Genomic DNA, 22,290 nt, shown 5'->3' on the forward strand with positions numbered 1-22,290 from the left:
ATTGCTCCCACAGTTGATTTTTTCACACCAAGCTGCTTGCCTATTGTAGATTCACTCTTCCCAGTCTGGTGCAGGTCTACAATACTTTTCCTGGTGTCCTTCGAAAGCTCTTTGGTCTTGGCCATGGCGGAGTTTGGAGTCTGACTGTTTGAGGCTGTGGACAGGTGTCTTTTATACAGATGATGAGTTCAAACAGGTGCCATTCATACAGGTAACGAGTGGGGGACAGAAAAGCTTCTTACAGAAGACGTTACAGGTCTGTGAGAGCCAGAGATTTTCCTTGTTTGAGGTGACCAAATACTTATTTTCCACCCTAATTTACGAAGAAATTCTTTACAAATCCTACCATGTGGATTCATGGATTTTTTTTTCACATTCTGTCTCTCACAGTTGAAGTGTACCTCTGGTGCAAATTACTGACCTCTGTCATCATTTTAAGTGGGGGAACTTGCACAATCGGTGGCTGACTAAATACTTTTTTGCCCCACTGTAGGTAAAAGTTGGAAGTTTTCTTAAATATAAAAACTTCCCAGGATAATCCCAGTATTAACAGTAACTGAGGGGCCCCAGATAGGAACCTTTAAGCTTGACAGAAATACTGATTTATTTTATATTGGGATAAATTTTGGTATGTCCTGCTGTGCATAACATTACTGTGATAAGATTCTTTGCCATATTGCCCAGCATCATTTTGAACTTTGACCTACAACAAAGATCCCTCACCAATGGAGCGCATGTGGGTCAACCGTTTGAGTCTTTTTGTTGCTCACACATGCTGTTACAGCCTCTGTGTCACCTGACTTTGGTGTCAGGTGGAGGGAGTATGCTACTCGTACTGATTGTTTGGGACAAAACGTATTTGTTGCTCATGATTAACTCTAGCTTTAGCACACCCACAATAGTCCTGATGGAGACAATTAGCTAAGTGAGTGAGTACTGAGCAGCTTTGTTTGCGTGGTTGTTTAAGAGATAGGTGAAACCAGCTTGAAGCTTACTACACAGCATCCACTTCCTGTGTTGGGAAGTAAACTGACCAACATATTAGCATTCAGTGACCCATGGATGCTGCCTTGATAGTGATCTTGCTTAAATAAGTGTGCTAGCAAACACCTGACCTGTGGGTGGTACTGTGATGTTCAGAAACTTCCAAAGAATTTAGTTTAGTTGGTTCTGAAGTCATTTTAAATGATGGAGCAGCAGTTGTAGTAGCTGTAAAGGCAACAAACCTTTTCACCTACCACATCGTTATCACTGTTTTCACCTCATCCTTTGTAGGTGCTGAATTTGATTTGACCAAGAAGCAGGAGCTGAAAACTGAGGCAAACCTGGAAATGCTAAAACCCGCAGTCTCCATGGACAGTTTCCCCCTTTACACCACCCGTATGACTGATGATGTTTTTTTCCTATTTTGTAGTCATTGATCCAAACAGAAGCTGCAGTCGGGGAAGTTGTATCTCCATAATGTTGGCACATGTAGCTGCTTAGACTTTAGCTCCACTATTTGCACTCAGTGAAGCGACCCTCCCCACCGTGTTTGCTTTTGGTGTGCCGCAGATGATTTTTCATTGAGTTACATTAAAACTAATAGGGCCTGCTGTGTGGTACAGCCAGCCCATAACCTTACTACTAAGTACTGAATAAGAGAGTAACAGAATAGCAGGGTTCACTCACCAAAACTGAAGCAAAGATTCTGGATGTCAGGCTCGGATAACTTGGGTAAGTTAGTTGTTAAAATGCTGCGTCCAAAACCAGTAGGTGATGTCACACTGACATCTTTTAGATACATTACCTTGACCTGAACTGACGGGTTCGAGTGTATGCACCTCCTGCAAGAGCGTGTTGTAAACCAGTGCGTACACAGCAGGCAGTTTTTATCCCACAGCGCACACACGAACACAAAAAAGAAGATGTATGTGCAATGGAGCTCCAGCGAGGCAGCACACAGTCTGAGATGGATGCAACTTTCTGACTTCCAGTCCCCAACGGCCTTCGACCTGCAGCGTTCTGCAATGTCTGGTGTACGTGAAGCGCTCGTATGTTTTGTGCGTGTGCTCTGTGTGCGTGTGTGTGTGTTGCTGTAATAGAACAAAGGATTCTTTTGTACATCGGGCCCGTGGCTGCAGCGTCTCCTCCAAACACTGTGCTCTGCATGTATTTTCGTGTGTGCTGAACACATGTGTGCCTTTTCTTGCTCAGTGTTTATTAAGCAAAGCCTGAGCTTCACTCCAGTGTTTTTACATCCCCGTGGAGCGCAGCTTTCGCCCCAGGCCTGACTTTGGGCCTCCTGCCTTTCGTCAGACCCGGCTCGCCTTCCTTTCCTCTGGCTACCACCTAGTAGACTTCTGCTAATGCTAATCCTTCTCCTGACAGCTCCTTAGCACAGCTGCACTTGTTTTTTTCTTTCTGTTTATACGCCGATATTCAGAGACGCATGAAGAAAGGGTCGCAGGAAGATAAAAATACAGACCGTCTCTCGAACAACAGAAAGAAGCCACCAGTAATTAGATTCCATATTTTGCTTGGACTTGATTTAGCTCCTGGCATCAGTTTAGTTGGATACGATCCAGTTCAAGCAGCAGTGCTGTTGTCATTTTTTCAGTTTTTTATGCCATTGGCATGAAAATCTGCCTACTTCCCGAAATAAGAAAAAACTCTTCTATGTGTGGAGCATCTATGTGCTTGCTTTTTGAAAAACCATGCAAACTCCACCACTGGTGTGAGTTGGTGGTATCGCCAACAAGACTCCCAGTATGTGAAATTGGTATGTTTGGGTTCCTGCGACATCATCATTGTAACTGACCAATCACAGCAGTTTAATCAGGGGTGTTGTAAAATCCTGGTTTCATGTGATGTCACCCTGTGTTTGTGTGTATTAAGCTATGCTAGCTGCTTGGTTAAACTGTACTGCTGTGCCATCTGCCGTGACTCACAGATGTCTCATTTTCACGCTGTTGCAGCAGATGAATAAAAATGACTGCACTGCTCGTCCATTATTACATCTCCACACCTTTACTGAGTGCGCATTAGGAATGTGATGCCAAGAAGTGTCACCAGCCACGGGCCCATTCGTCTACTAAAAGAGCTGTCATTAATATTTTACCTGTCCCCTCCCACATACACTGTTTGCTCCGTGGAGGTGACACTGTATTGGAATTTGTCCTCGCTAGAACAGCTGCTGGAACGCTTCCCTGCGTGCCGAACCCGACAGCGACATCTTTTCAGCGTTTCTAAAATACCGACACCTGGAGCTGAAGAGCACATATGCTGAGCTGCACATCCGTACACTCAAAACCACGCACTCGCCTGGAATACGCAGCCTATGTAATTCCATCGTCTGTGCATGCCCATCCCTCTGTGCTGTGTTTGTTTGGGTTGTATCTAGTTCCATTGCCATATGCTATCCGCAGCCATTGGTATCACACTCTGCGGCAGGCCCTCAGTAGCCTGCTGTTCTCAGGGCTCGGCTCCTCTTGTCCAAACAATGACTCCACTGACAAACACAAGCATTAGAGTTCATGATGAAAGTTTCAGAGCAGACACTTGCATATTGTTTTACTGATCCACTTTCCATGCGCTGTGCACCTCCATCACAGTAGCGCCAAGCACAAGGCTTCTTTTGAAATTGGTCTGCAGTTCTGCAAAAAGTGGCAAGCAGGGCAACAAAATGAGACAGTGCTTAAGTGCAATAAAACTCTTTCAAAGTTTGCAGGAAAACTAAAATTGTTGTTCCACTGCATCTTCCTCTAAACAAATTCATCTTCATTAGACCCGTCCACCTCTAATATGTGCCACTAAACGCTCCTAATGCAACATCTGAAAAAAAGCTGAAGCAAACATATCACACAAAGTCTGTTTCCACTTTAAAACAACACAAGTTCTGAATTTGATCAGTGCTGGTGGAATAAGGTCTGCAAACCAAAATATCGGCAGTGGCAGTCAGGAAAAGGTTACAGTTTGGGATGTCACATGTTGGAAAGCTTGCTGTCACTGTGCTTACTGACAAAACTTAATTATAGCTTGTTTTGCCATCAATGTATTTAAGCGTCATTATTAGATTCCTATTAAATTTATTCTTCCTCGCTGTGGTTGCCATTTTTGCATAAAACACTGTGGGCATATGCATGCATGCACACAGCTTCTTGCCTGCACCTCGACCCTCTTTAAAATGAATTGCACGAATGTATGTCACACCACGCAGGAGTCAAAGTTCAACCCAGTTGTGTAAGTGCTCCTCGCCAACACACTTGCGCCTTGCTTGCACAGCACAATCAATAGAAAAGAATGGATTTCAGCAGCGTGTGCGACTTCCTTGATGGAGTAACCTCAGTCATCCTAGCTTGGCATTCTTCACTTGTGGCTGTAGCTCAGGCGGTAGAGCAGGTCATCTACTGATCAGAAAGTTGGTGGTTCGATTCCTGGCTTCCCCTAGTCTGCATGCCAAATATCCTTAGGCAAGATACTATCCCCAAAGTGCTCTCCGATGCATCCATCAGAGTATGACTGTGTGTCAATGTTACTTAGAAAGCACCTAGAAAAATGTGCTGGTGTGAATGGGTGAATGCACAAGTTGTGTAAAGCGCTTTGAGTGCTCAGAAGAGTAGAAAAGCGCTATATAAGAACCAGTCCATTTACCTGAAGAGTTGTGGAGAAATGTGCTCTTGCACCAAATGGCACATTTCAGCTTTGATAACGACATTAATTGGACGTATGGCAGGATGACATGAACCAGAGTATACTTAGTCATTGCCTAAACGACCTGCAGATATCGAAAATGAAGCCCAAGTTATTCATTCTGCCTACATGTATATGTGCTTACTGGTGCCAGTTTAAGTGACTGATGGAATCACCTGTGCAGGAGGTATATTTCTGTAACATATATGTCATATTCCCAGTATGAAGTTGTTCAAACCACAGTGTATAAACATTTATGCACTGAGTGTGTATTGGACTCTCTTGAGTCAAATGGTGTGTGCTTCAGTAGTGAGGTCATAGAGCTTGTTACCATGATACAGGCTGTCATAGTAACCTTATGTTATTGCCGTCGGTATTACAGGAACTCAGATGTTAGTTAAAATAAATGCGTAGTGTCGTCTCTAGTCTCGACGATCACTCTGCATCAATTCTTTTAAACTCTGAAGGATCATAAAGTAACTTTACCTACACGAGTGTTTTCAGCAGCCACCATGCAGTGATGGCAGCATTAGCCAAGTTAGCACTTTACCCTCTGCAGGTGGTTAGGATGACTCCACTAGTGCACACTTGAAGGATTTAAGGCAAATTGTTCAGTTCAGCACAAACACTTTTAAACTCCGTAGCAGGGCGAAGTTAATGGAGCAAACAGCAGCGTAGATCAATCCCGGGGCCATCCTGGGTCTCTAACCAGTGAAAAAGCAATCTGTGGCAAATTCTCATTTTTCTCCGAGGACTACAAGAGTCACAGAAAGGAAGTACGGAATCTGCAGTTTAAATTCCAGAAAACCAAATTTGTATTCCTGATGCGATTTTTGGATCCATTTACTTATTTCTCTTTTTAAATTGCAATTTTAAAAAAGTATTTCGAAGATGTGATTTTTAATTTTGTAGTTGAATTTCTTTTAAATAAAGTTTTTATGAAGTTTTTCAAGTTGAACTGTTTATTTATAGACTAATAGTGTATTGAGTAATAATAAATTACTTTGTTAATGTCTTAATAAGTAGATATCACTAAATAGAATTAATTAATATAATTGTAAAAGAATGTTTTATATTTTATTGCATACTTAATTCTTCATTTATAAAATTCTTTATATGGATGTTTGTGGGTCCGTGTAGACGTATAAAATAAGTGATGCCACTGATTCCTATGAGGAATTAGAGACTAACTGATTTAAACGTCAGTGTTGGCATTTATAACAGCTGATAAATGAAAATTAAGCTGTAAAGAAGAGACTGGAGAAACACCTTCATCAATGTTATTATTATTATTATTATTATTATTAATGTTGCTTAGTGTGTCGACCAGAGGACACTCTGCAACTGTGATAAACCCAACAACCAGCTGATCCAAACAGGGTTGTACAGATTATAAAGTAAAAAAATTATAAAGTAAAAACAAAAGTGAATTAATAACAACACGTACCTGTAGCAAATGTTAGCTAATGTAGGCTAATGATAGCAAATGGGACGTATGTTTATGTGTCGTGTATCTGAAAAAACAAATTTAATATACGAATATTGGACTTTTACATCATGAAAAATCAGTATTGACATCAGTTTTAAACCAGTCAGGCTTTATGTCGAGTGACAGTATACTGAGAATGTTGAAGTAATACAGTAAAGCTAGTAAGTGCACAAGTCCTGTGATGGAGCGGTATCCTGTTCAGGGTAGCCAGCCTCGGGACCAATGACAGCTGGGATAGATTGGAATTTTTTCACTGGTTAAATTATGTTCTGTTAATTTGAATTGTTCTAAGACTCTTCCTGCAGTAAGCTCTCAAACTGCTGGTGATTGTTGTGCCCAAAGGCAGCTTGCTGCCCGCCATTGATTGAACTAGCGAGGATCCTTTGTATGGGGAGGAGAGTGGGCGGAGAGGGGAGCAGTTTTGGAACCATATTGTCCGTATGTGCAGACACGTGAGTACGCTACATGTCTGAGTCGGGTGGCTTTGCGTCGGCCTTGGGTAATTTCAGACGGCGGTACAAACTAAATGAGACGGACGTGTCCCTCCCGTTGACTTATTTATTTTGACTTTCTGAAGATATGATTGGCATTGCTGCTATTTTTGACTCCCATAAAAGGCTTTTTAAAAAATCTTTGGCAACTCTGATTGTCCCGAAGCCAACCTGTAATCATTTAATGCACTGTACTTCTGTAGAGAGAAAGAGACACTCTTTCACGCTGCTGTCCTAGAAATTCTCTTTTAACTGCTGCTGTGTATTCTGTTTGAAGCCTCCGTTTGACAGCTTCATTTGTGAAGCGTCTCAATTAGGCAGAATATTTCTGCCGACATATCTCGACGCCCAGACTGTCTTACTCGAACATGAAAGCCCAGGCTTAAGGAAGTCATCACACACCTCAGCACACACACACACACACACACACACACACACACACACACACACACACACACACACACACACACACACACACACACACACACACACACACACTAAAAATAGAGGCAGCTATCCTACTAACGCTGGTTAATACTCCTCACCCCAGACAGTCAGATTTGCATATCTTTAATGTGCTTTTTTTCTCCTCTGCTTTCCTTTTCTAGTTTCTCCTATTTCTCTCTGTCTTATGTGAGTCAGTCTGGCCTTTTATAGGAATTCTCAGGAGGGCTTGCAGTGCATGTTGGGAAGGAGCATTTTGTATCAGAAAAGCAAGAAAAAAGCAGGCTGAAAAGATTTCAACAATTGCGGTAATTAGAGATTTTTGGAAAGCCGAGACACCCCATCGCCACCGACCCCACCTCTTCCTCGCACTTTCACTCAGTCCTTCTCTCTGAGGCCTTTCAGGCCACTGTAATGGTCTCCATCTGGTCTGTGAGGGAGGGGGAAGGAAAGGTATTGAGTCTCCGGGCTGTATAGGACGACCATCTGGGCTGGGCCACTCCCGTGGCTCTGGGACTGCCTCTCAGCTGCACCGACCGACCAGCAGACACTGGTCCCGGCTACATGCCGTAACCCCGGCAGTAACAATGGCAACAATAGGTCCCGGCCCCATTTATTCCATTAAGCCCATGTGAGTCTTCCAATAAATAGTAAGCATTGCAATCTGCTAGTGGGCTGTCACTCTGCTGCCTGCAGTTAGCATATGCTATACTGATGAAAACATGGCAGTGCAGAGCCAGCTGGGATCCTTCCAGTATACAGTGTGTTTATCAAACTCCGGGGACCCATTTGTCCTCTTCCTCCAAGGCCTCGTTCTAGGAGTAAGGCAGCTTTCAAATTCAAGCATAACCCTAACATTACCACCGTAGTTAATGCCGATTGTTAGCGGCTGCAGCCTGCAAGGCTCGGTTCGGGAGAAACGAGCCCGACTTGTAGAAGGAACAGAATTCCAACTGTTGCATATTTGTCAGTGGTCGTGTTCTTGTAGTTTTTCAATGAAAAGAAATAATGCAAAAATATTTCAAGTCTTTCTTTAGGCAATGAAACGATGCGTCCAAACACCAAAACCAATCCAGTTTGCATATCCTGCTACGCGAAGTGACTCCGGAGTGACGTCGCCTATTTTTGCACAAAACCACTGAAGGCGCCAGGTGACTTTTTTTTTTTTTTTTAAGTCTAGCGTTGTTGTCAGTAGGACATCCTCGTCATAGACGTTTTTTCAAAGTCAAACTTTTTTTATAATGCTTCTATGTGTAAAGGCTCCGTTTTCACATGTTTGCAGAGGGTGGAGGGCAGGTGAAGGAGGGCGGAGTGATTGTTGGACATCTCCAATATGGTGCCACCTCCTGAGCTAAAACGTAGCTTTTATTTTTCACCAGTGATAAATAAAAGCAAAGTTTTGCAGAAACAAATACAATACAATACAACTTTATTTATATAGCACATTTAAAAACCAAAGTGCTTCTCAATAGTACAATAAATTAAAATTAAATTACATATAGCAAAGTACAAAATACACTGACAGGTGGAAGGCACTAATTAACCAGTAAGCTAAATCAATAAGTATCAGAACATAATTTAAGAATTAAATCAATTCATACACATAAATATCAACTGGAAGGTTATTCCAGCGGTACAATAATATAAATCAAAATTACATAGAGGTGCGGTTGCAAAGTGCAAACACTAACTATCCGAAAATGCTGGGTTAAATAAATATGTTTTCAATCGCGACTGAAAAGATTGGATAGATTCAGATGCACGAATAGCAGCTGGAAGGTTGAGGTTGGGTGTGGCTAAAGCAAAGGCACGGCCACCTCTGGTCAATGGTAAATAGCCTTTATTTGTATAGCGCTTTACTAGTCCCTAAGGACCCTAAAGCGCTTTACACATCCAGTCATCCACCCATTCACACACACATTCACACACTGGTGATGGCAGCTACATTGTAGCCACAGCCACCCTGGGGCACACTGACAGAGACGAGGCTGCCGGACACTGGCGCCACCGGGCCCTCTGACCACCACCAGTAGGCAACGGGTGAAGTGTCTTGCCCAAGGACTCAACGACCGAGACTGTCCTAGCCGGGGCTCGAACCGGCAACCTTCCGATTACAAGACGATCTGCCAACTATTGAGCTACGATCACCCACTGGGACCTAGGTTGCACCAAGAGGAATTGGTCCGATGATTTTAGCGTTCTCCTAGGGGTATACAGGCTGAGGAGTGCAATAAGGTAGCTAGGCACAATATTGTTTATGATTTTAAAAGTAAGCAATAAAATGTTAAAAACAATACGGTGTTTGATGGGAAGCCAATGTAGGTTGGCAAGAAGTGGAGTGATAGAATCAAACCTTCCAGTTCACGTTAAGAGGCGTGCCGCAGCCTTTTGCACGAGCTGCAGTCTATGAAGAAGGACAGATTGGAGGCTGAAGTAACGGGGGTTGCAGTAGTGTAATCTAGGAGTAACAAAGGCATGGATACGTTTTTCAAGATCCTTGCGCGGTATGTAAGGCTTAGCCTTAGAGATTTGACTTAGTTGGTAAAAACTAGATTTTTCTACGGAGGACACTTGTTTATCAAGCTTAAAAGAACTGTCCAGGAAAACACCTAAGTTGCTTACAGTATCAGAGAGGGAATTAGCAAGGGGCAGTGACTTCCCCAACCAGACAGTACAGTCTAGCATTTGGTGGTGTTCACGAGTACTCCACCTGTGACTGGAGCTTATATGCATATCTTTTCCACAAAGTAATTGCAAACTTTAAGTTAATATTTAGCATATTTTAAACCCTGTGATGCATCTGTTTTCCTACACTGTCACTAACACCTTTTCAATATGTGCTGTGCTGTTGTCTTAACATTGCAAGATTCCCTCACCGTTAGCCATCTGACCACTGTTTCATCACATTCAGTTTTTCTCCAGATGCACACAAATGAAATATTGAAATATCTTATAAAATTATAAAGATATCATCATTTTAACATGACTCTTGTTTGTGGTTTGTTTTTTAGTAAGAAATAAAAAAGAACTGCACTGCTTTACCTAAGATGAAACTGCAGTTTGACACAAATACAAACACATGCCTGATCTATACTGGGATGGGACTTTATTATAATATATGGTAAATGCTTAACCAGACCACTTAAAGGATGTTGAAGCAAACACAAAACAGAATTTAAGACCCTGAACCGCTGTTGTTTATTTATTAAATAACTGTGCAGTCGAAACGTCTTCTAATCTAAACACAGCTTGACTTCCTTAAGAGCCCTCCAACTATAAACAGTCCGTCCTGTTAGAGCTGACTGTATGTAGTATATTTATTCTTCCCAATTTAAATAAAGTTTCCTGCCGACTGGACGGTCATAAGCAAATAATTTCAACGGAAGCTGCGTGTTGGCATGTGGAGCAGCAGGTATCATCGGATTCATTCCTAAACATGCCCTGTTTACATTCTGGAGAGACGGGAGTTATTGGAGTGTGGTCCCGCCCATGAAGGGAAGCGCCAAAACCACAAACTAAGAATCTCTTCCTGTCATTACTTCAATCTCACCTGAAATATATTTCACCATAATAACTAATCAGTGCTTAAATGAAAAAAACCCACTATAAAATACCACCAACAGCACTTACGCTGCACTAAACTAATGTGAAATAGGCTGTCTAAGGGTCTTTGAACCTTCTGGCCTGTGGTTCATTGTTGTGGAAGCTGAAACCAGAATATGTTAAAGACACGGCGTGCAGCGGTTTTTCTATAAGAGGAAAATAACATCAAATTCGTCAGGGAAGCTAAAGACTGCTGAGCAGACAGTATCTACACCCTCAAGTCACTGTGCATGGTTATTGTAGACTAGTAGAACACTTAGACCTCAAAATTCAAAGGAACTTTTTTAAAGGTTGTAGTATTCTTTGGCATCAGGTTTTCAGTCTTACTAATCATTTGTAGAAGTTACATCCAGTGGCTTTAGTAGTAGCTACTAGCTTTCACCACGCACAAGTACTGAAGTAGACATAAAAAAGCTACGTATGTATAATAGGACTGTCACCATTACGTCCACTATCAAAATCATCGACGACTAATTTAATAGTCGACGCGTCGTTTGAAGCTTTGTAAGATCCCAAAAGACGTAGGAATAAGTAGCAGGATTTAAGAGTGTAATAACGTACTGAAACAGAAGATGGCAGCACTGCATGTACAAGGATGCCAGCTGCCGTTAAACACCAAAGAAGAAGCTGTGTCCGGTATCGAAGCTGTGTCCAAATTCTGAGGCCGCATCCTTTGGAGGCTGCATTTGTAGGCCGATTACGTCACGAGGACTGTCCAATTTCGAAGACTCCTCCAAATGTGGCCCACAAATGCGTCCTTCATTTCCCCAGATTTGAAGGATGGGTCGGGTGTATCCTTCGTGGCCCAACCTATCCCAGAATTCATAGCGCTGCCCAGCTCAGTTTCCAACACTGGCGGCAGCTACTTGGTTTTAATATTACTCTTATTAATCTTTCTGGGTCACAAAATAAACTTTTAAGATATTTTCAGGCGAGGGTGTAGCTGTGTGAACTTCTGTGTGAACTATCTGCTCGGATTATTAAGACACCACATATTTGTAAAAGCGCGCCGACGTTTTCAGAGACGTCTGTTACCCACCCGCTCGATAGCTAGCCGGGAGGTCAAGGGTCACTAGAGCCGTCGAGAACAGTGAACTCCCGGCTTTTCACAGCAGCAGAAAAAATATGTAAATACAATATGTAAATACACAAAAATGGAACAAATTCAGACCTTTGAGTGCAGCAGAAGCCTTTTGACAGTGAAAATGATCAGATTGTGAAATGTGTTAAATATCTACATGCATTCAAATTGCTCGGTGATCATTTTAAGGTCAGTTTCTCTATAAATAAGTGGTTTAGGGAAAATTAAGGAATGGGTAGTTAATCATGAAAAAATTCCCCATGCTATATAAAAATGGAGTGTGCGTCATGATATGCTGATTTACTTCAGCTGTTCACTCTGTCCAGTAGTACGTCAGTACTGTCAGTAGTACTGTGATGCTGGCTGTTAAGCAGAAGCAGAGACCAGTCTGCACTAAGATAAGTGTTGCACCATAACAAACTCATATTTTTGCTGAAAGCTGAAATGTTTGACATTGTCGCAGTAAGCCTTACTGGTTCTTGTTTCACTCGAGCCGAGGCAATTGATACATGGCATTCAAAGCCCTGAAACCTATATTTTCCCTCCAATTTGTCTCCGATTTGTTATTTCAGACTGCAGCTCAAGGCCGACTGAGCACATTAAGTGCGAGCCCTGGCAGCTGAGTGATCGTGTAGCTTCCTTTAGCCTCTTCTAACAGGCTGATTTTGTGCAGGATCTTTAATGGAAATCAGGAGCATGGAGTTTGTTTGCTGCTGTGATAAAGTTGGGTGGGGAAAAGGGTGGATTGGGCGGTAGAAGATGCTTCCATGTAAAAAATACCATTAGTATCCATTGTAGCAGCAGTAAATAGGGTATTCCACATGTCCTTCTTTCCAGGAACGGGTTCAAGCTTCTCTGATGCTAAGGTGCATTGAAAAGTGGCTTACAGCTGTGCAGCAACTGAGGACAGTTGGCAGAGCTTTGCATTGGGCAGTTCAGTGGCTAGAAGGGTATGAAGTCATGTGGAATGGCTAAGCATCAGAGACCATGTCGCTGATCAAAAACTTCACCTTTACATGTAGATACAGTATCCTGATGATTTTGACTTTTATTTTGACTCTTTTGTATATTTTATCAGCCAGCCTGCTCTGTCGCACATCATCAGAGGTTTGGTTGGATTGAACTCCCACCTGTACACAGAAATATCTAAAGGTATATTGGCACACCGACTGCTGCGTTGCATCGATATAAAACATACCTGACACGAGATATACTTTTGTGTGAGCTGAATACTCACATACGAGCAATAACCTCTGTGCGAATCAGTGGCCTCCACCCGGTTTGTCATCGATTCCCCTCGTCTGCAGTCTGTCTTTGCCTTTGGCCTCTGTCTGCGGTCTGCCTGTCTGTCACCCCTGACTTTCCCTTTCTGTCTCCCAACAGTCATCCAAGCTATACAGCAGCTCAGCCAGTGGAAGAACGCTGGGCGTGTTGCCAGCTATCCAGGGCGCCAGTTGGGCAGTCCATCAGTAGCATTAAAGACATGTTATCCACCCGAGTGTATCCGTCTGGCTTAGAGCCCTTATCCCCCTGTCCGAGTGCCCCCCAGCCCCATACTTCCTCTGTAGTCACCGAGGGGCCCTGCGTAAAGTGCAAAGTACCCTTCTTGCTTTATCAGCATGGTACCCAGGCATTCGGCTTGCTGCTTTGGGTCTCTTAAAACACGTACACAAATAAATGAGGAGGCTGCTGGAAATAACTACTTTCTCATCTCCAGCCAAGCTGCCCTGCTGGTCAGGTCATTGTCTTTAAAGGGAAAGGGGAACAGAGAAAGCATGCCACTGCTGACCTCCACTCGATGCTTTCTTAAAGAATACAAAGTCAGCAAAGTTCATTTAGCTCTCTTGAAATATAAAATAGACGAGTGGTTCTACAGGCGCTTAAAAGGACTGTTTGTTTCCTGTTATACTTGGTTCAATAATGGACCGAGCATTATTTTTAGCTGTGATGGGAAAAAAAAAGACTGTTTCTGTTTTGATCCTGAATATACAGGATTTGTACTGCGTCTTGTCCTCATTCTATCTGCTTTAATATGTATAATGGCCACTGCTTTGTGGCACTCTTATTATTAGTGCTGTCACTTCAAGGGGCAGCTCCGAAGCAAGTTTAGCAACGTTAGGTGAGAAAAAACTTCATTTCTGGCCTTTAACCCAAATCGAAGAGTGGCGTGACATTCAAACTAAACGTTGTCTAATGGGGGAAAAGGAGAGCTGGTGTTCGCAGCAAAGTTCTCTGTTGCCTCACCGAGGCACCGAGTAGTTTTTATCATTCATGTCAGGAAAAGGCCAGCCAACTTTCACAGAGAATCAAATGGAAAAACACGGTATGTGGACATCATTGTCACAGCGAGTGTGCAAAATATAACCCAAAGATTTCTCTTACACACTTTTCTGTAGTTGTGCCAAGAATCCAAGGCAAGCAAACATCCTGGAAACCCTCGACAGTAGCCTCAGAGCAAGGCTTGCTGCAAACAAGTTCTGGATGTAGAGCGGTCACTCGCCAATGCTAATTTACACAATGCAACTGAAAACAGAAACTCTAATGCGACCCAAAAAGACCCGAGAAAACATGTCTGTAAAGTCCAAAACCACTGATGGATGGGCAGCTGTCAGCAATATTGGTTTTCACTTCCCTGATGTAATCGTTTGTTCATGAAAGTTTCATGTTCGTGAACGTTAAACAGACCCGGTGGAAAGATTTATTTTCATGCCATTATAGTTTGAAGTAGCCTCTATTGGTCGACAAGGAAAGTGTTGCTGCAGCCATCAAGGGAAACACTAATGGATGGATGTGCAACTAATGTATGCGGAGGAAAACCCAGAAGAATAAATGCTTTCTGTGCGGATGTTCATGGGCACTCTGCCAAAGCCGCCCAAAGCCAGGTCATAGTGCTGATGACATTTTACACTATTAAATAAATTTGCCTGAACAAGCTGAAACAGTATGCAGACCCAGGCAGCAGGCATTGCGTTTGACATTGCCCGTTGATGTTTTTCTTGTTAGTTGAGTCGTAGGTCTCAGTGACTTTGGCCTACAGACCAGTGGTTTAACCCCTGGCAACCAACAGAAATGTCTTTTTCCCAACTGGCTGGTGAAGGCTGCTGGGCCAAGTAGGTTGCAAAGACCTCCTTTTGATTGCTTTGGTCATTAGCATATTATAGGTGTTTCCTATAGTTTGCGTGGAAATTGCCAAATTATCTGCTTTGTAAAAGTGGCACCTTTAGAAACAAGCTGGTTTTAGCACACGGCACAACTTTTACTTTAAAGGTGAAGTCAGTTTCTGGTTTGCGTTGCACTCTACAATATCACAGTTTCTTAGCAAGCAGCTTACAAGTGTTTGCAGACCGCTCACCGTCTTTCAAGTCTGTGGACAATTGCTGCAATCTGCCAGCAACCAAAGGAAGTGCATGGAGTTTTTGTTTCAGCACTCTGTAATCAGTGGTTACCAGTCTGTGTTACAGGGGCTTAGCAACAGGTTAGGAAATACTCGTTTTTCCCTAGTATCTGATGGCAACCCATCTCTACGCCTGTGTGACCGAGACGTTAATGCTTTCAGTAGACGACTGGGAACTCAACTTATTTGTAGAACACTGGAAAGCTCATTTTAATTGCACACACGGTTAGTACACCGCTTACCCAGCTTCTCTAATTTGTGAATAAAAGCTCGGCCGTACATTATCGACCTCTCTCATTCTCCCCATAATAAATCTGAAATGCAGTCTTCATCATACACTTGACTGTGTGGCCTGCAGCAGCTGTAGAAAGAAGAGCAGAGTCTGTTTGCAGCTTTATTGAGGAATTTCTCAAGGTGTCATTAAGGGAGGCGGCTGAATGAACTCTGATGAAAGGCTGACTCGGAGTCTTTTGAACCTGTCGAGAATTGATCGAGGCATCGGTGAGCTAAGTGAATGTTGTGCTGGAGCTCACTACACCAATTGAAGGTCAAGTGCTTCCAAAACATCAGAAAGGAATTTTAATCAAAGGATCTCCTTTGGCTTTCACACGCATCTGAAATGATGTTCTACTTCTTACGTTTGTCTTTGTCATTAAGAAAATCTCAGGTTTTCCTTTATTATGGATATGAGTTGGTACAGTTAGTTTCTAACATTAGAATGAATTGGGATGTGAAAGATGGCAGTGGGAGAAAATGACATTTTTTGTGCTCAGCTTCTGCCATTGTTTCTGTTCACAGGAGTGTCCGTGGAAGAACTCGCTCCTGAAGGCCTGTGAGAGGACACACAAAAGGTCAGCCAGTCACATTCACTGTACTGAATGGCTGCAAATCTGTTTGGCTTTTTATCTCAGTCTCCTTTCTCTTTTGACGTGACACTTGTGGCGTTCCCGACAGCTCGCACGTGATCCACAGACATGTAGGCATTCAATCCTGGAAGTGCAGTATTCATAGATTTTGAATACAGGTTCATGCAAACATGTGAAAATCAATGGTTTTCTCACTTCGGCTAAACTGCCCACATTTCTTTTCAGCTCTTTGCAGTTAGAGGACGGTGTATACAGAGTTAAATCTGTCTTTTCTTTGCTCTGACTCATTCTACATGAAAAACACGCACAATAAAGGGCTAATTTTAAGCATAGACATTCGGTTGTCCTACCCAGAATACGTCTCAACCAACACCTGGTAACACTTGACAAAAATTGGGGAAACGAGCAGAGTTTGTGCTTTCCTCTGAATCACACAGAATAACAGGGTGCAATGAAAAGAAAAAGCGTAGTCGCTGGGACGTTTTTATCTGTTATTGCTTTACTCATTACCAAATTTACCTTGTAAATTATTTTTTTAAATGGAGTCCAGATTTTACAGCAAAGCAACATCAAACTGGAATTCACTCAGCTAATATTACTAATATTACAGATTTGTAAATTACACCACGAGAAGGTCCGAGCTCTTTTGTATTTGTTCATCTTGTTTTCACAAAAGAGCCACTGAGAAAATCAACCAGTCCAGCTCTGCAATGCAAAGGCTTACCTTTAGTTATTTTCTTAACGTTGTCGGAGTCGCAACCTTCAGAAGCGTTTTGCAGTTTGTTCTTTGCAGAGAATTCAGAGTTTTGTAGACTTACGAAATTGTAACTGATGAGCCGAGATGTTTGAAAAAATGGCATCTTTATTTGCAATTGGTGTGAAATATTCCAAACTTTTTATTTAATCTGCCCTCAAGAAGCAGAGAAAGTCCATGATACTGCTGGGAAGCATTCATGTAACAAAGTGTTTTGCAGGTTACCTCTGTGGTGGCCATTGCAGCTCTTTTATAGGCCAGTCTGTATTGAGAAGGCGTGGTCTTCAGAGTATTTAAAGGGAGCAGGAAATGGATTGGGGGCCATTTTGAGAAGTTGCTGTCTGTATGTGCACGATGTTGGCAAGAGACAGTAAACCAATTACTTCAGTTAAGATAGAGTGAAGTCTGATGTTTCCCTTACCGCGCCTCTCTGCGTAACAGATACAAACAAAGTGTACCAATTCCCTGTGACCTGGTGTGTCCAAAGATGCTATACTGCACAACGTTTTACCTCAACAAATAGGATTCATGGAGAGAACGCAAAGAAGTGTTCATGTGTGATGAAGGGCACTAACAGAACATACAGCCGTAATCTTCAAAAACAAAAAGGGTTTTTTTATACCCCCAAAAAGACAAAATTATTACAAAAATGACAAAAACAAGCTGTTTTAAGAACCAGGTGAGCCCATAAAAGAGGTCAACTTAACAAAACACAACTCAGCGAACTGACCTGCAAGCGAATGAACCATGTGTACACCAAAGGTGAAAACCACAGAGATGATAGCGAACCATAATTTGAGAAGAACCCCGTTCCCCCCTGCGTGGTCACAGCAGATGGTTCAGTCCATTTTATTGGCCTCTGCATTTATCCTCAGCCTCCGCTTTCACCCGAACCAGAAAGGACTGGAGCGGCAGCCAGCTAACTCAGAAAGAATAATTAATATATCATATCCCCATGTCACTATAGCACACAATACAAAACAGACTCTATGCCATCATTTGGGCTGAAGCTTACTGCTGTCATGTGTTACAAACCAACTCAAATGTTTGAATTGGTTAACTTATAATCACTGAAGCTTCACAGCACAAAGTAAAAGTAAGACAGAAAGGTAAACATGTGACCCAAATGTTTTAGTTGTGTGATTTTAATATTATTGGCAATTAATAATGTTATAAATCATTTTAAATAAAAATATTATTTTTCTTAAGAACTTTATTTTAAAGAAATCATAACTCACTGTTGTTTTGCTTCTGTAGCCTAACTAGACCTGCTGTTGATTATTGCAGACTCATGTTAACAGTTTTTAACTGTGAAACAGATGGTTGTTTTCTGTTTTAAACGTTGGCTGGTAGAAGTGAAACAGTGAATCTAAATTTCAGAAAAATATCTGATTTATTTTGAGCAGCTTAGAAAAACGATGACAAAAAGTAAATTAAAAAGCCCGATGATTGGTCAAATGAACGCGGATGACAGAGTCTTTGCTGATTCTGATTCTGATATCAGGTCATGCAGACTAGTTTAAATCTAGATAGGCGGGATTTTCTTTTTATTACATAAATGTTACTATTTATTGTGTAAAATATATATTTTCCTTCATTTTTTGTCAGTACCTAATAGAATGCAGTACATTACTACTGCTGGAAGGTGGCAGTCATGCACCTGAAACCTGTTTGCTGACCACCTTTAACAAACAAAAATAGATGAGGGCACCACGAACTACCAGGTGTCAGACCGGGATTATATGTTACCATATAAACAGCTAATAAAAGCTTTTGTATGGAAGTTCTTAGCATAATTAACGAAAATGAATCTAATGTCTACTGTGCCGGTAAAGCTAGCATCTCAGAGGTCTATCACACCTGTGTGGACTCATAGTAGCAGTTAAATAATTAAATAATCTGATTTTTAATTTTTTTTTCTGTGCCTAAAAGTCTTGTAAACACATTGGTGGCAGAAAATACAGGAATAATTTGAAAAAGCCAAAAACTATTTTTATTTCCAGCTACATGCTGTCCGGCTGGTGAAGACGTAAACCTGACAACATTGTGTCCCCTACATAGTGTTTCTTACATAGACCCTTTTCTATCAGAGATGTGTTCGGCAACATTACTCCTTCATCCTGTCTATTTAAATACCCTCCAAGTGATACAGCTTTTGCTGCAGCAGATTCACAGGAAGTAATCGCTGGCTTACAGTTAGACATCTTGAAGTTTGCCTGTCTTACTAATACATTTTGAAACCTTGTTGTGTAGTGTTAAATTCCGGTTCTTTTGGATTCTTTAGGGCCAAGAAAGACACGGCTCAAAAGTGGTCTTTTTACTTTAAAAAATGATCTTTATTTTACGTCTACGTCACACCACACTTTAAGTTTCGATCAAACAGCCTAGTTGGTTTCACTTTCTAGCTGCAAAAGCATGCAGTTTCCCATCAGCACTTTTTGGCACAGAGTGTACTCAGAGTTAGGCCTTTCTTATATAAAGCAATGTGATCAGCATATTAACATTTAAGATGATAAATTTAAACCTCAACAGGAGTTAGTCAGTCATTGCCCGTACCATCAGCATGATTCACTGCATCATTGATTTTTCAGCTGCATCATTACAAGCAGATACAACCTCAGCATCAGTGCCAGTGGTGAGGCCTACAGACTCTGTAATATCAACATTTGGCTGTAAGTTTGGTTAAAGCTGTCCGAGGGAAGTTCAACTTAATCTGGTTGTACAGTAAGGTAAAGTCAGTACTTTCAGTCCCGCAGCACAAGTTCTTTGTGACCTATGTACATATGCTAATGCCCAGATATTAGGCTTCAAACTTCTGTTGGTCAGTATTATTGTAGAACAAAACCAGCATGATTGTTGTGAGGGCTTAGAATAGAATAGAATAGAATAGAATAGAATAGAATAGAATAGCCCTTTATTGTCATTGTCCATATACAATTGTCAGCGTTCCACACCAACTGTGTGAATAAAATATAAATAGTGGACAGCAGGAATGAAAAGTAAACAGGAGAAATATACAAAAGAAGAGAATGGCACGCATTCGAGAACAGGCTGCAAAGAAAAGCCTTGGTCTGAGTCCGTGTGTGAGCTGAGTGATGAGGGTTACTTAGTGCCTACTTTCAGTGCCGAGTCAGGAAGTGCCACATCGTCAATATAAAATTTAAGGTTTAATTAGAGGGTGTATATAGTGTTGACCTGAAACATGAATGCAGGAATATCATAATTCTCATGGCTAGCAGGGCTCAGCTACTCTGGTATTACTTGGAAATCTGAATGCAGAAACGTTCCTTTCACCCTTGCAGTATGACATCAATAAACACTGTCCATGATAATCAACTCTTATTGATTATAGCATCTTATGTAAGATATGCTCCTCACTGGCTAACTGAGGAAAACTGGACTTAAGACGATATTAATACAAAGTATGTTTTAGTCTCTGAGATGTCATCCAATGAGAGAGCAGTATCCCCACAGTAAGATCCACACTTGACTCCTTCCATGCACGGGTGGAAATCCTTCTCTTTAGGCTTAATGAGACTTAACTAACATCACTGTAAAAAACAAAAATGCAATATAAAAGTATTGTATTTTATCCTGTCTCAGAGTGACGCTGAAAAACTAGTTCATGCATTTATTACTTCCAGGCTGGACGACTGTAATTCATTATTATCAGGAAGTCCTAAAAACTCCCTGAAAAGCCTTCAGCTGATCCAAAATGCTGCAGCAAGAGTCCTGACAGGGACTAGAAAGAGAGCAGATTTCTCCTGTTTTGGCTTCCTGTTAAATCCAGAATTCAAAATCCTGCTCCTCACATACAAGGTCTTAAATAATCAGGCCCCATCTTATCTTAATGACCTTGTAGTACCATATCACCCTATTAGAGCACTTCGCTCTCGCTCTGCAGGCCTACTTGTTGTTCCTAGAGTATTTAAAAGTAGAATGGGAGGCAGAGCCTTCAGTTTTCAGGCCCCTCTTCTGTGGAACCAGCTTCCAGTTTTGATTCAGGAGACAGACACTATCTCTACTTTCAAGATTAGGCTTAAAACTTTCCTTTTTGCTAAAGCATATAGTTAGGGCTGGACCAGGTGACCCTGAATCCTCCCTTAGTTATGCTGCAATAGACGTAGGCTGCCGGGGATTCCCATGATGCACTGAGTTTTTCCTTTCCAGTCACCTTTCTCACTCACTATGTGTTAACAGACCTCTCTGCATTGAATCATATCTGTTATTAACCTCTGTCTCTCTTTCACAGCATGTCTTTTATCCCAACCAATCACAGCAGATGGCCCCGCCCCTCCCTGAGCCTGGTTCTGCTGGAGGTTTCTTCCTGTTAAAAGGGAGTTTTTCCTTCCCACTGTCGCCAAAGTGCTGCTCATAGGGGGTCATATGATTGTTGGGTTTTTCTCTGTATCTATGAAGCGCCCTGAGGAGACTTATGTTGTGATTTGGCGCTATATAAATAAAATTGAATTGAATTGAATTCAGGGGTATCATTCCCTTTATCCTCATCTTTCCAAGACTTTGGCTGATGAGTTTCTATTCCTTTGCCCAAAGTTGACTTTTATTTTTAGAATAATCTATTTTTTAATTTATTTATTTACAAATATACTAACCAACAGCATCAGGATCATTCACACATGACTCAAATGTTGCTGAATTGTATTGTAACAGTAGTCCTGCCGGGGTCTGGGATCGATGATCCTTTGACAAGGACCAGCTTGGCTGTTTGATTAGGTTGGAAAAAGTCAGTGCTACTGTTTTGTTGCTCTGAAGAGGGACAAATACAAACTAGCAATAATGTGACAGTTTGGAAAAAAAGAATCTGCTTTTAACCCGAAAGGTTTTGTTAGATTGTAGTAGGTTTCAGTTCAGAGGTATTTTGGTGGCATTCAAGTGAACGTGGTCAGGTTAAACAGAGATTACGAAAATGAGGAAGTTACTAACATCATCAGAGGATGTGCGGATAGACAACCTCATCTTGGTTCCTCCAGCTTTTGCGTAGCCTTCAGTAGGAATACGCTGAGGCCGTGAAAACGACTAGAAGTCACCAGAACCATCTCAGAACACACCCAACAAAATCAGTTACAAAACAAGAGCTCCCAAAGCTTCACTTTGATCACTTAGGTGGGTTATAGCATCAAAGGATTGCCTCCTTTTGTGAAACCCTTTTCTCTAGCTCACTACAGTGTACCATGGCCTTGAAAGAATGCTGATCTCTCCTTGCTGATGATCAGACTTTTCTTTGTGCTTCTCTTTGGGTCAATGCCAGCCTCCCTGGCTGTTGGCTCTCTGGAATTTTTGTCAGCATACTCATAGGCCCAATGTCACATTGTATTTTCTGATGAATGCCAGTGCTGCTGCTGATTGTTGGTGAAATCTTTCTATTTTATCCTTTGAGATGGATTCAAGATGGTACAGTTTTGCGACGTCGGTGCAAATCAGCGGTAACTCGCACTGTCTTTAGAATAGGGCTATGAAGCCACAGACAAATCTCATC

At 41.8% G+C, this 22,290-nt stretch overlaps 2 protein-coding genes across 4 annotated transcripts in view; one reads left to right on the forward strand and one right to left on the reverse strand.

Moving 5' to 3' along the window:
- The window catches only part of sgsm2 (small G protein signaling modulator 2), a 377,356-nt gene that overhangs the window by 294,924 nt on the left and 60,142 nt on the right, over window positions 1–22,290 (reverse strand). The gene's annotated exons all lie outside the window — the stretch shown is intronic.
- The window catches only part of LOC308401179 (uncharacterized protein), a 124,020-nt gene that overhangs the window by 70,417 nt on the left and 31,313 nt on the right, over window positions 1–22,290 (forward strand). For all 3 annotated transcript variants that reach the window (XR_013972479.1, XR_013972480.1, XR_013972481.1), the window contains exon 3: window positions 15,972–16,024. The gene's annotated coding sequence lies outside the window, so the exon portion shown is untranslated. The remainder of the gene's footprint in view (window positions 1–15,971; window positions 16,025–22,290) is intronic.

Source organism: Rhamphochromis sp. 'chilingali' (assembly GCF_963969265.1).
Source record: "Rhamphochromis sp. 'chilingali' genome assembly, chromosome: 8".
In the NCBI taxonomy this organism is placed as follows: Eukaryota; Metazoa; Chordata; class Actinopteri; order Cichliformes; family Cichlidae; genus Rhamphochromis; species Rhamphochromis sp. 'chilingali'.